Below are 9711 nucleotides of genomic sequence, written 5' to 3'. Positions count from 1 at the left end.
AGTGCCCAGCATTATTGTTAGGCCATGAAGGGCTTATGAAGAAATGTAAATTCTGTCCATTATAAGGCATTTACAGAAGGCAGTTATGGATAAGATAGCATCATGATCAGGTAATGAATTTTATAATACTATATATAAATGGCCAGTTTGGATATTAAGTGAAACTGGAAACTGCCACAGGAAACTGGCTGCCTGTGGAACATTGTGTATATCTATGAATTTATTTTTATTTAGGTAAACTCTGTAGATATACTTTAGTAATATGTCAAGAAATATCCTATAAACCTTTGTAGAATATTAGATGCATCTCAATTGGGTTTGTATAAAATAGGCAGAAAGATTTTACCAGTAATACAAGACGGAGAGACATTATATAAAGTAAAATATTTCACGTTTTGGTCAGTTGTTTGTGGAGTGATACATTTTACTCTGACTTACGGTTTTGGCCTTAGAAAGGAAAAGAGGCATGATGCTATGAACGTAATGGGTATAAATAATAATTTTTAAAAATTGCATCACGGATGTGTAAGCAGGAGAGTCTGGGCTGACTGCACTTTTGGCAAAATTAGTAGAAAGATCAGTTTAAAAGTTTTATTAGGGTATCACACACTGATAACTTTCCACTATTTGTATTACTAACTTAGGAAGGTGAAATGGAAATTTTTCATCTTACACATTTAGCTCCCCTCTTTAAGTTGGCAAACACTGACTTTTTCCACTGTATTTCTACGTAACTGGACTCTTGCTAGCTCCTGGGTGTGTATGTGTGTGTGTGTATGTGTGTTGATAGTTAGGCATACTATCACTGGTGCTGTTAGCTCAACTTATCTGCATTTTTGAGGTAAAACTCTCTATAGACACTTTACAGGAGTAGGAATCTGATCAAGGTTCTTTGCAAGTTTGTAAATGCTGTCAGATCACTCAGACTGACACAAGTAACAGTTCTCCTGAAGGTTTGCAGTTAGGATGTTCCCTCCAGGGTCTGCTGTGTTCCACTGCTATAGCTCTGAGATTGTGAATTATCCTATTTTGTATTCTAGCTTTGTGTGAGCAGATACACTGGAGTTACGGTTTTTGTGCCCTTTCTGATGCTGATTCCTCCTCTTGAAATGTTCTCCTTTGTTTATCAATTCTCTACCCATTCTTTGAAGCCCAGCTGAAACAGCCAGGCTACTTACTCCATGTTCTGTAGTAGGAAATTATTCCTTCGTCCTCCACACTCAGTTGTGCTTGTCTGACATTGATTAGAAGATGCCTTTTACTTTATACACTTGCAATGTATTTTATACACATTCAAAGAGCATGCATGGTTATTCTGTAGGATAGCAATGTTGAAAGGACTTGAGGCTTCTAGACTGGCAAACCTAGATCTGTCTCCTACTCTCCTTAACTGTTTACTGAGTTTCAAGCTTCCTTACTCCTAAATAGGAGACTGCCAGTGGCCATCTCATATGATTGCTTTGTTGAGATAATATATGTAAAAAGCCACCATTTCTTGAGTGTTTGCTATATCCCAGGCCCTGGGCAAAATGCTTTATGTAACATCCTCCCATGTACAATGCCTACATGTGTTGATTCCTTTGCCCCCAATCCTGGGACAGAGTAGGTACTCACTGAATATTTCTCAAATGAATGAGAACTGGACTTGAGCTGGCAGCAGGGCCCTGTCTGCTGAGTCAGCTGCCCTGAGTTAGCCGTGGAGATGCATGCAACTAATGACTCCAGAGAGGAAAGATACAACTGGGTTGCAGTTCCCATCTATCTGGCTGAAAGGCTACCATGGCATTCCTAAGCACGATGGAAAGCTCATGGAGAAAGGAGAGTGTCATTTCTGAACTGCACTGTTTCCTTTTCCACCATTTCATTATTCTCCCCTCCCCAACTCATGGTGACCAGTTCAATCCAGAAGAGGTACAGATCTCATTCTGAGTCATCCACGGTTGTATTGGGAACACTGCATTTTAACTCTATCCCATGGAATATAAGGACATTGCAGATCTACCTTCCTAGCAAAAAAAAAAAAAAAAAAAAAATCAACCAAAGCATTGTACCTATTTAGTGGTAGGTAAATGTCTTAGGAATGTTAGAAGCTTGTGAAAATCCCACCTAAATAAAAAAATGGCATTCCCACTCTTGGGCTCTTATAAGTGAAGAGAATTTTGGGAATCCAGGTTGATGACTCATAACTTTCCCAGTGTTTTATTTCCATGACCCATTGATTAAAGTAGGGTGTAACACTATATATTTCTCTTCCAGCTATTCCCATCAAGTGGGAAGTTTTGGAAGCTTCTGTAAGCCCCTAGGATATAATTTCATGCATCGAAACCATTGTATTTGAAATGATATTTAAGGTACGTTGGAAAGGTTTTTTGCAACCTCCATTGAGGCTTGTCTTGTTCCTGGGGAGCAGTATGTACAACAAAAGAATCTGGATGAAGAGAATTTCCCGTGATGCATTGAAGGGTCAGTGTTCCCATCTTGCTCTGCTCCAGAAGGCTGGAGTTAATGAGGAAGAGTTTTTATGTGAATGTCAGGCATGTTGCCATAACTAGCCACAGTGGAATAGTCATGGCAACTTCCATCACTTGGTTTCTTTGTTTTTGTGATGTTGCTGCATGCTTCATTTTATGAGTATTTTCTTTTCTTGTGTGTGGTTGAACCCCCTTCTATTGCCATCTTGGGCTTGGATACTTGTGTTTAAAAAGAGAGGAAGAACAGAGGGAGAAACTGGAAAACTGACAGAATGACATATCTTAAGAACTTATTACTTTATTTCCCTCCCTCCACTTCTGCTGACAGATATTCTGGTGATTAATATTCTGATGAGTTTGTGTCTTTGGGAAAGGAAAAAAATGCCTTCCCTGAAGGGAATCTCGAAAAGCGGATCATAATGAGACAGAGGAAGTATTGTGAAAACTGGACTTTTTTGGTGATGGCATACCTTGGATACAGACCAACTCTAGTTATATTATTTCTGAAGTAAGATAAATGAAAATTGTCAACAATCTTTGGTGAGTCATTTGTGTACTTGAGGGCTTTTATCTTGATCACAGCATCTGCTATCTGAATGGTAATTTATAGTTCAGTGAGAGCCCTGGAATAGAATACAAGGACTGGTGAGAATCTAAGTGTCTTGAGATATCCTCACTCATTTCATTCATGAGGGTGAATAATATTCTCACTGTAGAAAGGTCTAACTGGAGAACACTGTGTGCTTTACATACATTGACTCCCAAGATGGAAGTCCACGCATCTGTGGCAGTTCATGTAGGGAACCATTAACAGTTGGCTTTCTGGGGACAGCCTCTTGAGGGCTCTGACCAAACCAAGCAGAAGGGCTGGGGTCACAGCTTAGGTGGGGTATGAAGTTGAGGATGTTGGATTCTTAAGAATGGTCCACTATATAGGTGCAACATATGCAGGGAATGTGCCTCCATTCCTAGCAGCCTGTGTTTAGAATTTTACATCTTGTAACACTTCCATCACCTTCCTCTCTTTTCTGCCTATTCTTTACTTTAAAAAGTTGCCAAAGGCATCTTCACCTATCCATTTTCCAAGATATGTGCATTCAATCCTGTATATTAGAAAGACCCTTTTGCCATTTTCCACTTTTTAGTTTTTCTCTCCATTTTACTACTGCGTGTTTTTTTTTAAACTTGCTTATGCTTTGACATTAACTGTTGTCGAAATGCTGACGCTTTTGCATGTTAAAAAAAAAACAAACAACCCGTTCAATAAATAAGGCCCAAGAAGAAGGTGAAGTGTCTCCCGGCTGTTACCCGGTTCTGGAGTTCTTTGACTCCCTGGCGCACGGGAAGGACTATGTGCTTGATCGCGTAGAGAGGGAGACACAAGCTCGGCCTTCGAATTGGCCAGCCTGGTGACCAGCGAGCCCGTCCCCCCTTCCCCCTCCCTCGCTCACACTCAGGAAGCAGCTGCCTACAGGCCGGCCCTCGCGGCCGCACACACATCCACTCTCCTCCCAGGCCGCCTCCCTCCCTCCCCCCTCCCTCCCTCCCTCTTCCCCCTTCCCCTCTCCCTGCAGCCGCGTCCACACTGCGCCGCCAGGGCAGCCCAGAGCGTGGCGCGCACGGGCACCAGCGCTGGGGCCGCCACCACTGCCCCTCCCCGCAGCCCCGTTCGCTGCCCGCAGCCGTCTAGGCTCGCACCAGCGTCCTCCCGATGGAACCCGCCGAAAGCAATTAGCCAGCATCCCGCGCCGGCCCCCAGACGCACCCCCAGGCCCAGGGCGAGGATGAACAGGACGCGCGAGGCACAAAGTCGAAAGTCAACTTTTTAAAGATATTATTTGCTCCGTGTGTGTGTGTGTGTGTGTGTGTATGCGCGCGCGGGGGGGGGGGCGGCAGAATGAGCTGATGCCGAGGGTACAGCCACCCCACTTCTGCCCCCTCCTCCCCCTGCCGCCGCTGCCCTAGCACACGCGCGCGCACACACGGCACTTGGGCCGGGTTTCCGCGCTCTGTCCTCCTGCTTGGATGGGAGTTTTCATTTCCGAAGGAGGCAGAGCCGGGGGAGCGCGCTGAAGGGCTGGAGCCCCAAGTTTCTCCTCGCCAGCGCTGGCCGCCCGCTGTCACTCGCTCTGGCTGGCCGGGGGAAGGGACCCGCACGCCAGGCTTTGTTGTGGAAATCCCGGTTACCTGGTAAGTGGATGCCATAGGAACTTTGCTCGCAGGCGAGAGACGGGAGAAGCCGGGCGCTTGAGAATGCGGGGGAGTTGCAACGCTCAGAGATACAAACTAGGTATTAGAACTGTTTCCACGCTGAGCGGGTGGCGTTCGCTCAGGTTTAAGAGTACGTGCACTCCAACACCCAGATTCTCTAAAAGATCTGTTTACTGAGATAGATAGCAATTCTCAATTAGGAGTCAAGCTGTGTTCTTGTCAGTTGCCTAAAAGCGTCGACTGAAGAAGACGGAGAGGTAATCAACAAGGTTTTAAAGTTTTTCTAATGAGTAAGACTTTTTTTGTTTTTGGCTTTTCTTCTAAACTATAGGGTCCAGAAGGCTACAAAATCAGGGCGAGTTACGGAACGCAAGGGCATGGTTGTGCACGCCACCCATGAGTCCCCACTGAAGGGAAACTTCGGAGAAGTGGGAATTGATGGGTTGACATGAGGTCTCTCGCGCTCACCGGGCTTTAGTTGCCTTTGCCAGTTCCACGTGTTTGTGGAGCTCTAACGAAGGCTGTTTTCCATGCTGTGCCTCACCCAAGCCCATGTCCCTCCCCATTGCTCCGGAGGTCCTCCGGTAGGGGGTACATTAACTCCTCTTGGGGACAGGTCCAGCGACTCGCAGCCGCCAGGTCTTGTAACTGTAACTATAAACCCACGCCGCAAAATGCACAGATTCAGACGCGCACACTCCCCACCAGGTTTGTCACCTTGCGTTTACATTTTTATAGGGCCCGACAAAATGTCAGCACTGTTTGGAAAATGTCTCAGTCTTGGGGACTTTGTCCTGCGCACAACTCCAGTCCCTATAAATGACCCTGTGTGTATTTTGAAGTCGCCCGAGGCCGCTTTCTGGAAAGCGTGAGTGAGCAGCCGGCTTTCTCCTAAACACACACCTTGCCCAGAGCGACACTTCCAAGTTACTCACTGGAGCTGACAGGTCACTTCGGTGATGAGGAAGTCACCCAAATGTCTGGAAAACTTGGCCCTGACGGATTTGTCATCCTATGGATGATTCAATTAGGTACCTGTAGGGAGAAACTTTATGAAAGGTCATTTCTGGCTTCCCGAGTCGCACCCTCGACTTGGGGGTGTCTAAGAGGCAAGAAGTGAAAGAACAAGGATTAGGACGATAGCTGGGTGGGGGCTCCGGGCCGGCGGGAGCGTGCGCTCCCGGGAGCGGCGAGCAGGCTGCGACTTCCTCGGGATCCGGGATTGGGCCGGGCAGCGCGCTGCTCCCTGCCTCTTGGACTTCCCAGCCGCGGGCCAGCCGAGCGCTCATTCGGCCCCGACTTACTCAGGACTGGGTTGCACAACAGGAAGCCTGCACGAGTTTGTTTTGTTTTGTTGCGCTCGCTTGCGGACAAGGCCGAGGGTTAGGGGCAGAGGCGGCCAGGGAGTAACGGGGTCGCAGCAGCGCGTCCCCAGCAGGGCTTTGTCGCCTCTGCCCCCCCGGACCCGCCCCTCACTCCACTCCAGAGAGCCCAGGGGCACGGTCCTCGGATCCCCAGTGGCCAAGATAGGGGGGTCATGAGCAGATAAGGGCTGCCCTTCTCCTGTCCTGCCCCACACGCTTCTCCTTCGCCCGGTGGGTCGCCGGCACCTCTCCCGACCTCTCCAGCCCTCCTTCCTGCTGGAGAGGCGCCCCCCCCCCCCCCCCCCCCCCCCCCCCGCCTCGGTATTCCTCACCCTCTTGCTAGGCTTTCCCGGACATCAGCTGGGCCCTCATCCCAGCAGCATCTAAACCCAGGGCAGGGGGTGGGGGTGGAGGGTACTTCCGGAAACGCAGGGACTTGATAGCTGGAATTGCAGCCCCTTCTTGCAGAGAAGAGGGCTTTGCACCCTCTCCCCACGTACTTGCAGGACATAGCGTCGCCCCAGAGTTTGGGCCTGGGGCTCTGGAGTTTGAGAAGAGGAATGTTCTGCAGCTCCCCCCAGTGGACCAGTTCCCTTTAGGTTGTGGAAAGAGGGAATCTCAAGTATGATGGGATCTTGGTGATCACCTACGGATGAGGAAACAGACCCAGAGAGTTTTAGGAGTTTTGCCCAGGGCCTCAGAGCCAGTTGTCACAGTCGCAGGGCAGACACTCAAGTTTCCCAATTCCCAGTTCAGAGAGCATTCCTTGGCCTGAAGGTGAACTCAAGACAAATGCAGAGTCTCATTCTGTCCCTTCTGAAAGCTTTGATGAGTCATGATTTCTGCCTTGGGAGTTAGCCAGACGTCTGTTTCCCTCTCTGTAACATTTCTGACTGGACCTCCCTTTTTACATAAATGGGGAAACTTTTTTTTTTTTTGTATAAAATTGATTTATATTGGTTTAAATTTTCCCATTCTTTCTTTTCTCCCTCCTTCAAGTTTGCTTACAGTGAAGTGTGAAACAGGTGCAACCAGCAAAAGTTTGTAGAAAAAGGATCTGCCACAATGAATGTTTGAAGCCACTTAGAGACAGGAGAGTGTGATGTTATTTTTGCAATTGGAAACTGTTGAAGTTTAATGATGTCCTTTGAATGCTTTACAGTTTTCATATGTTTTCACTAGTTGTCTATGCAGCCAGATTAGCCCTAACACTACCTTGGAAAGGAAGAGTGGGGGATTTCTTTTCCAGTTACTTTCAAACACCTTTCCTTGTTGGTAGTTGAAGTCCTTTCCTTTGTTACCCAGAGGACTCAGTAATCCTGCAGTGTGAATAGTTAAATCTAATTGCTGCTGTAACTCCATCTCTCCTTGGTTCACATTAGGCCAGTTTGAGAGAGCATCTTTTCTCTGGTTCCCGATACCATACAAGTTCCTTAATAGTAAAGGGTTTGTCAAAAATTGAATACTTGGGGGGTCGGTTGGTTTGCTTGGGAGGAACTGATCATGTACCAGCCCTGCCTTCATTTATATGGCAGAAAGTGGTCTTTCCATCATTTCAGAAGAGAGCTCAGTGTTCTCAGTCTTTTTTCTCTGAGTGTTCTTTCCTGCTAGTAAATTAATTTGAGGACGTTCTTTCCAGTGTTGTCTCTCTCATATTGTAGTTATTGATCTCTGGAGTTGGAATGTTAATTTGTAGTTCTTCCAGAGTATAGAAGGAGTACTTCTTGAAGGAGATAATTCAGGAAGTGGCATCCTGTGCACATTCTCTTCCATGGAGAAGTCATTTTCTGTGTAATTATTTTCTGTAGAGGATATTATAAGGAAGATTGAAATACAAGACTTAACATTTAACTTTTCTCAAAGTTTGTTTGGCTCATAGACTCAATCAGGACTGAAGATAAATTTAAAACATAAATAAATGGCACATAGGAAATCTGTGCAATATAACCATGCTGCCTTACTCTTTCCAGGAGGATGAAACTTACAATAAAGTCTTTGAAATGACATTAACATGTAGTTTGATTAAAAGATGCTCAAATTCCAAGTTTTCCTAGTTTTCCACTTACTTTAGGCAGAGTTGACACAAAGTCCAAAATTCTTATTGAGATAAAATATTTTTATTGAGATAAAATAAAATATTGATAAAGTACATACATCTTAAGCTTGATGAATTTTCACAAACTGAGCACAACTGAATAACTAGCATCTGGATTAAGAAATGGAACATTACCAACACCCCAGAAACATCACTCTTACTCTCTTCTCATCACTATCTTCCCCCAGCCCTTCCAGTCACTGTGTTCTCCTCAAGAGTAATGACTGCCTTAACTTCTAAGAGATGTAATAATGTTGCCCGTCTTTTTAATACCTTATGTAAATGGGATAATTCAATATGCACCCTTGGGTCTGGCTTCTTTCGCTGATATAACAACCTTTTAGTAGGTCAAATAATTTGGACTCTCCTTTAAAGTTTAGGGGAACATTTTGGCTTGCAGAAATTGGTTGGTCAGGCGTTACTTAATATGACAGAATTAAGGAAAAACGCTGACAGAAGCAGAAGCCCTATTCTCCATCCTAATGACTGTCTGATTAGGGAGACTGAACATGAGTGAAGCTGTAGAGTGAAGCCAGCTTAGGGTGAGCAAGGAGAATGCTGAGGAGCAGCTACCACCATGACAGCCCAGAATGCATTCGGCAGTCTCTGTTAGGGACAGCAACCACCCCCCCCCCCCCGCCCCCCGCAAAGAAGCGCCTGGGTGAAAGTACTGAAATGACTGTATTTGTTTTGTGACTTTTAGTTAGGATTTCTCATTGTTCACGAGTATGCCAAGGTAAAGACAAGAATAATATGCCGGCTCAGAAGAGTGAGATGGAGTTTTTATGCTGCTTTGTTCTAATAAAGAAAGGAATAGACTAGGAGGAATAGACCAGGAAGCACACAACTGTAATTAAACTGGTTCCACAAGGCACAGAGAGTAAGGTTCATGATCTTATGGTCACACCTTACTTAGACTATATTTATTCAGGCAATAAATGATAAATATAGGATATTAATATATAAATATATAATTATATATTTCATTTATACCATGCTTTTCAGTATAAATAAGCAGTACAGTGTGATAAATATAAATATATGTGCATAAATGTATATGAAAAGTCAATATGTATGACACAGGTAGTGTGAAAAATATAAATATATAGGTATAATATAAAATAATCTGTGTACCTCTAAGGGCTGGGGAGAGTTCAAAGGTAATTTAGACACAGTCCTAAAACTTAATGAAATTAGAATTTAGACAGGAAGATGAAACATAGGCAAATAACTATAAGGCAATGCAGAAAGTTATGAATGTTAAAGGAGGTGTACATAGAGTGGAGTAGTCAACATTTATTGGATCCTTCTATGTACCAGACACTGTGCTAAACAAGTAACGTGCATTATCTCATTTAATATTCTGTAATGCTGTGAACTAGGTACAACAGTGTAATGCTCACCATTTTACAGATCAGAGACAGAGGGATTAAGAGAGGATCAGAGAAGGCCTAAGGTGGGGTGGGCCTGGAGGTTGAATAGAATCTGGATTTGGGGAAACAGAGGGCAAAAGAAGGGAGGAGGGGAAACACCACTCAGGTGGACTCAAAGGCAATATGTAGGATGAACA

The 9711-nt window shown here is 45.1% G+C and overlaps 1 protein-coding gene across 2 annotated transcripts in view; it reads left to right on the top strand.

Moving 5' to 3' along the window:
• Positions 1 to 4386: 4386 nt before the first annotated feature.
• Positions 4387 to 9711, top strand: part of GLIS3 (GLIS family zinc finger 3) — a 494000-nt gene continuing 488675 nt past the window's right edge. The window contains exon 1 of one of the 2 annotated variants that reach the window (XM_068552881.1): positions 4387 to 4661. The gene's annotated coding sequence lies outside the window, so the exon portion shown is untranslated. The remainder of the gene's footprint in view (positions 4662 to 9711) is intronic. The other variant, XM_068552879.1, reaches the window with a different exon arrangement.

Source organism: Eschrichtius robustus, chromosome 10, assembly GCF_028021215.1.
Source record: "Eschrichtius robustus isolate mEscRob2 chromosome 10, mEscRob2.pri, whole genome shotgun sequence".
NCBI lineage: Eukaryota > Metazoa > Chordata > Mammalia > Artiodactyla > Eschrichtiidae > Eschrichtius > Eschrichtius robustus.
This window is presented reverse-complemented; position numbering and strand designations above follow the sequence as displayed.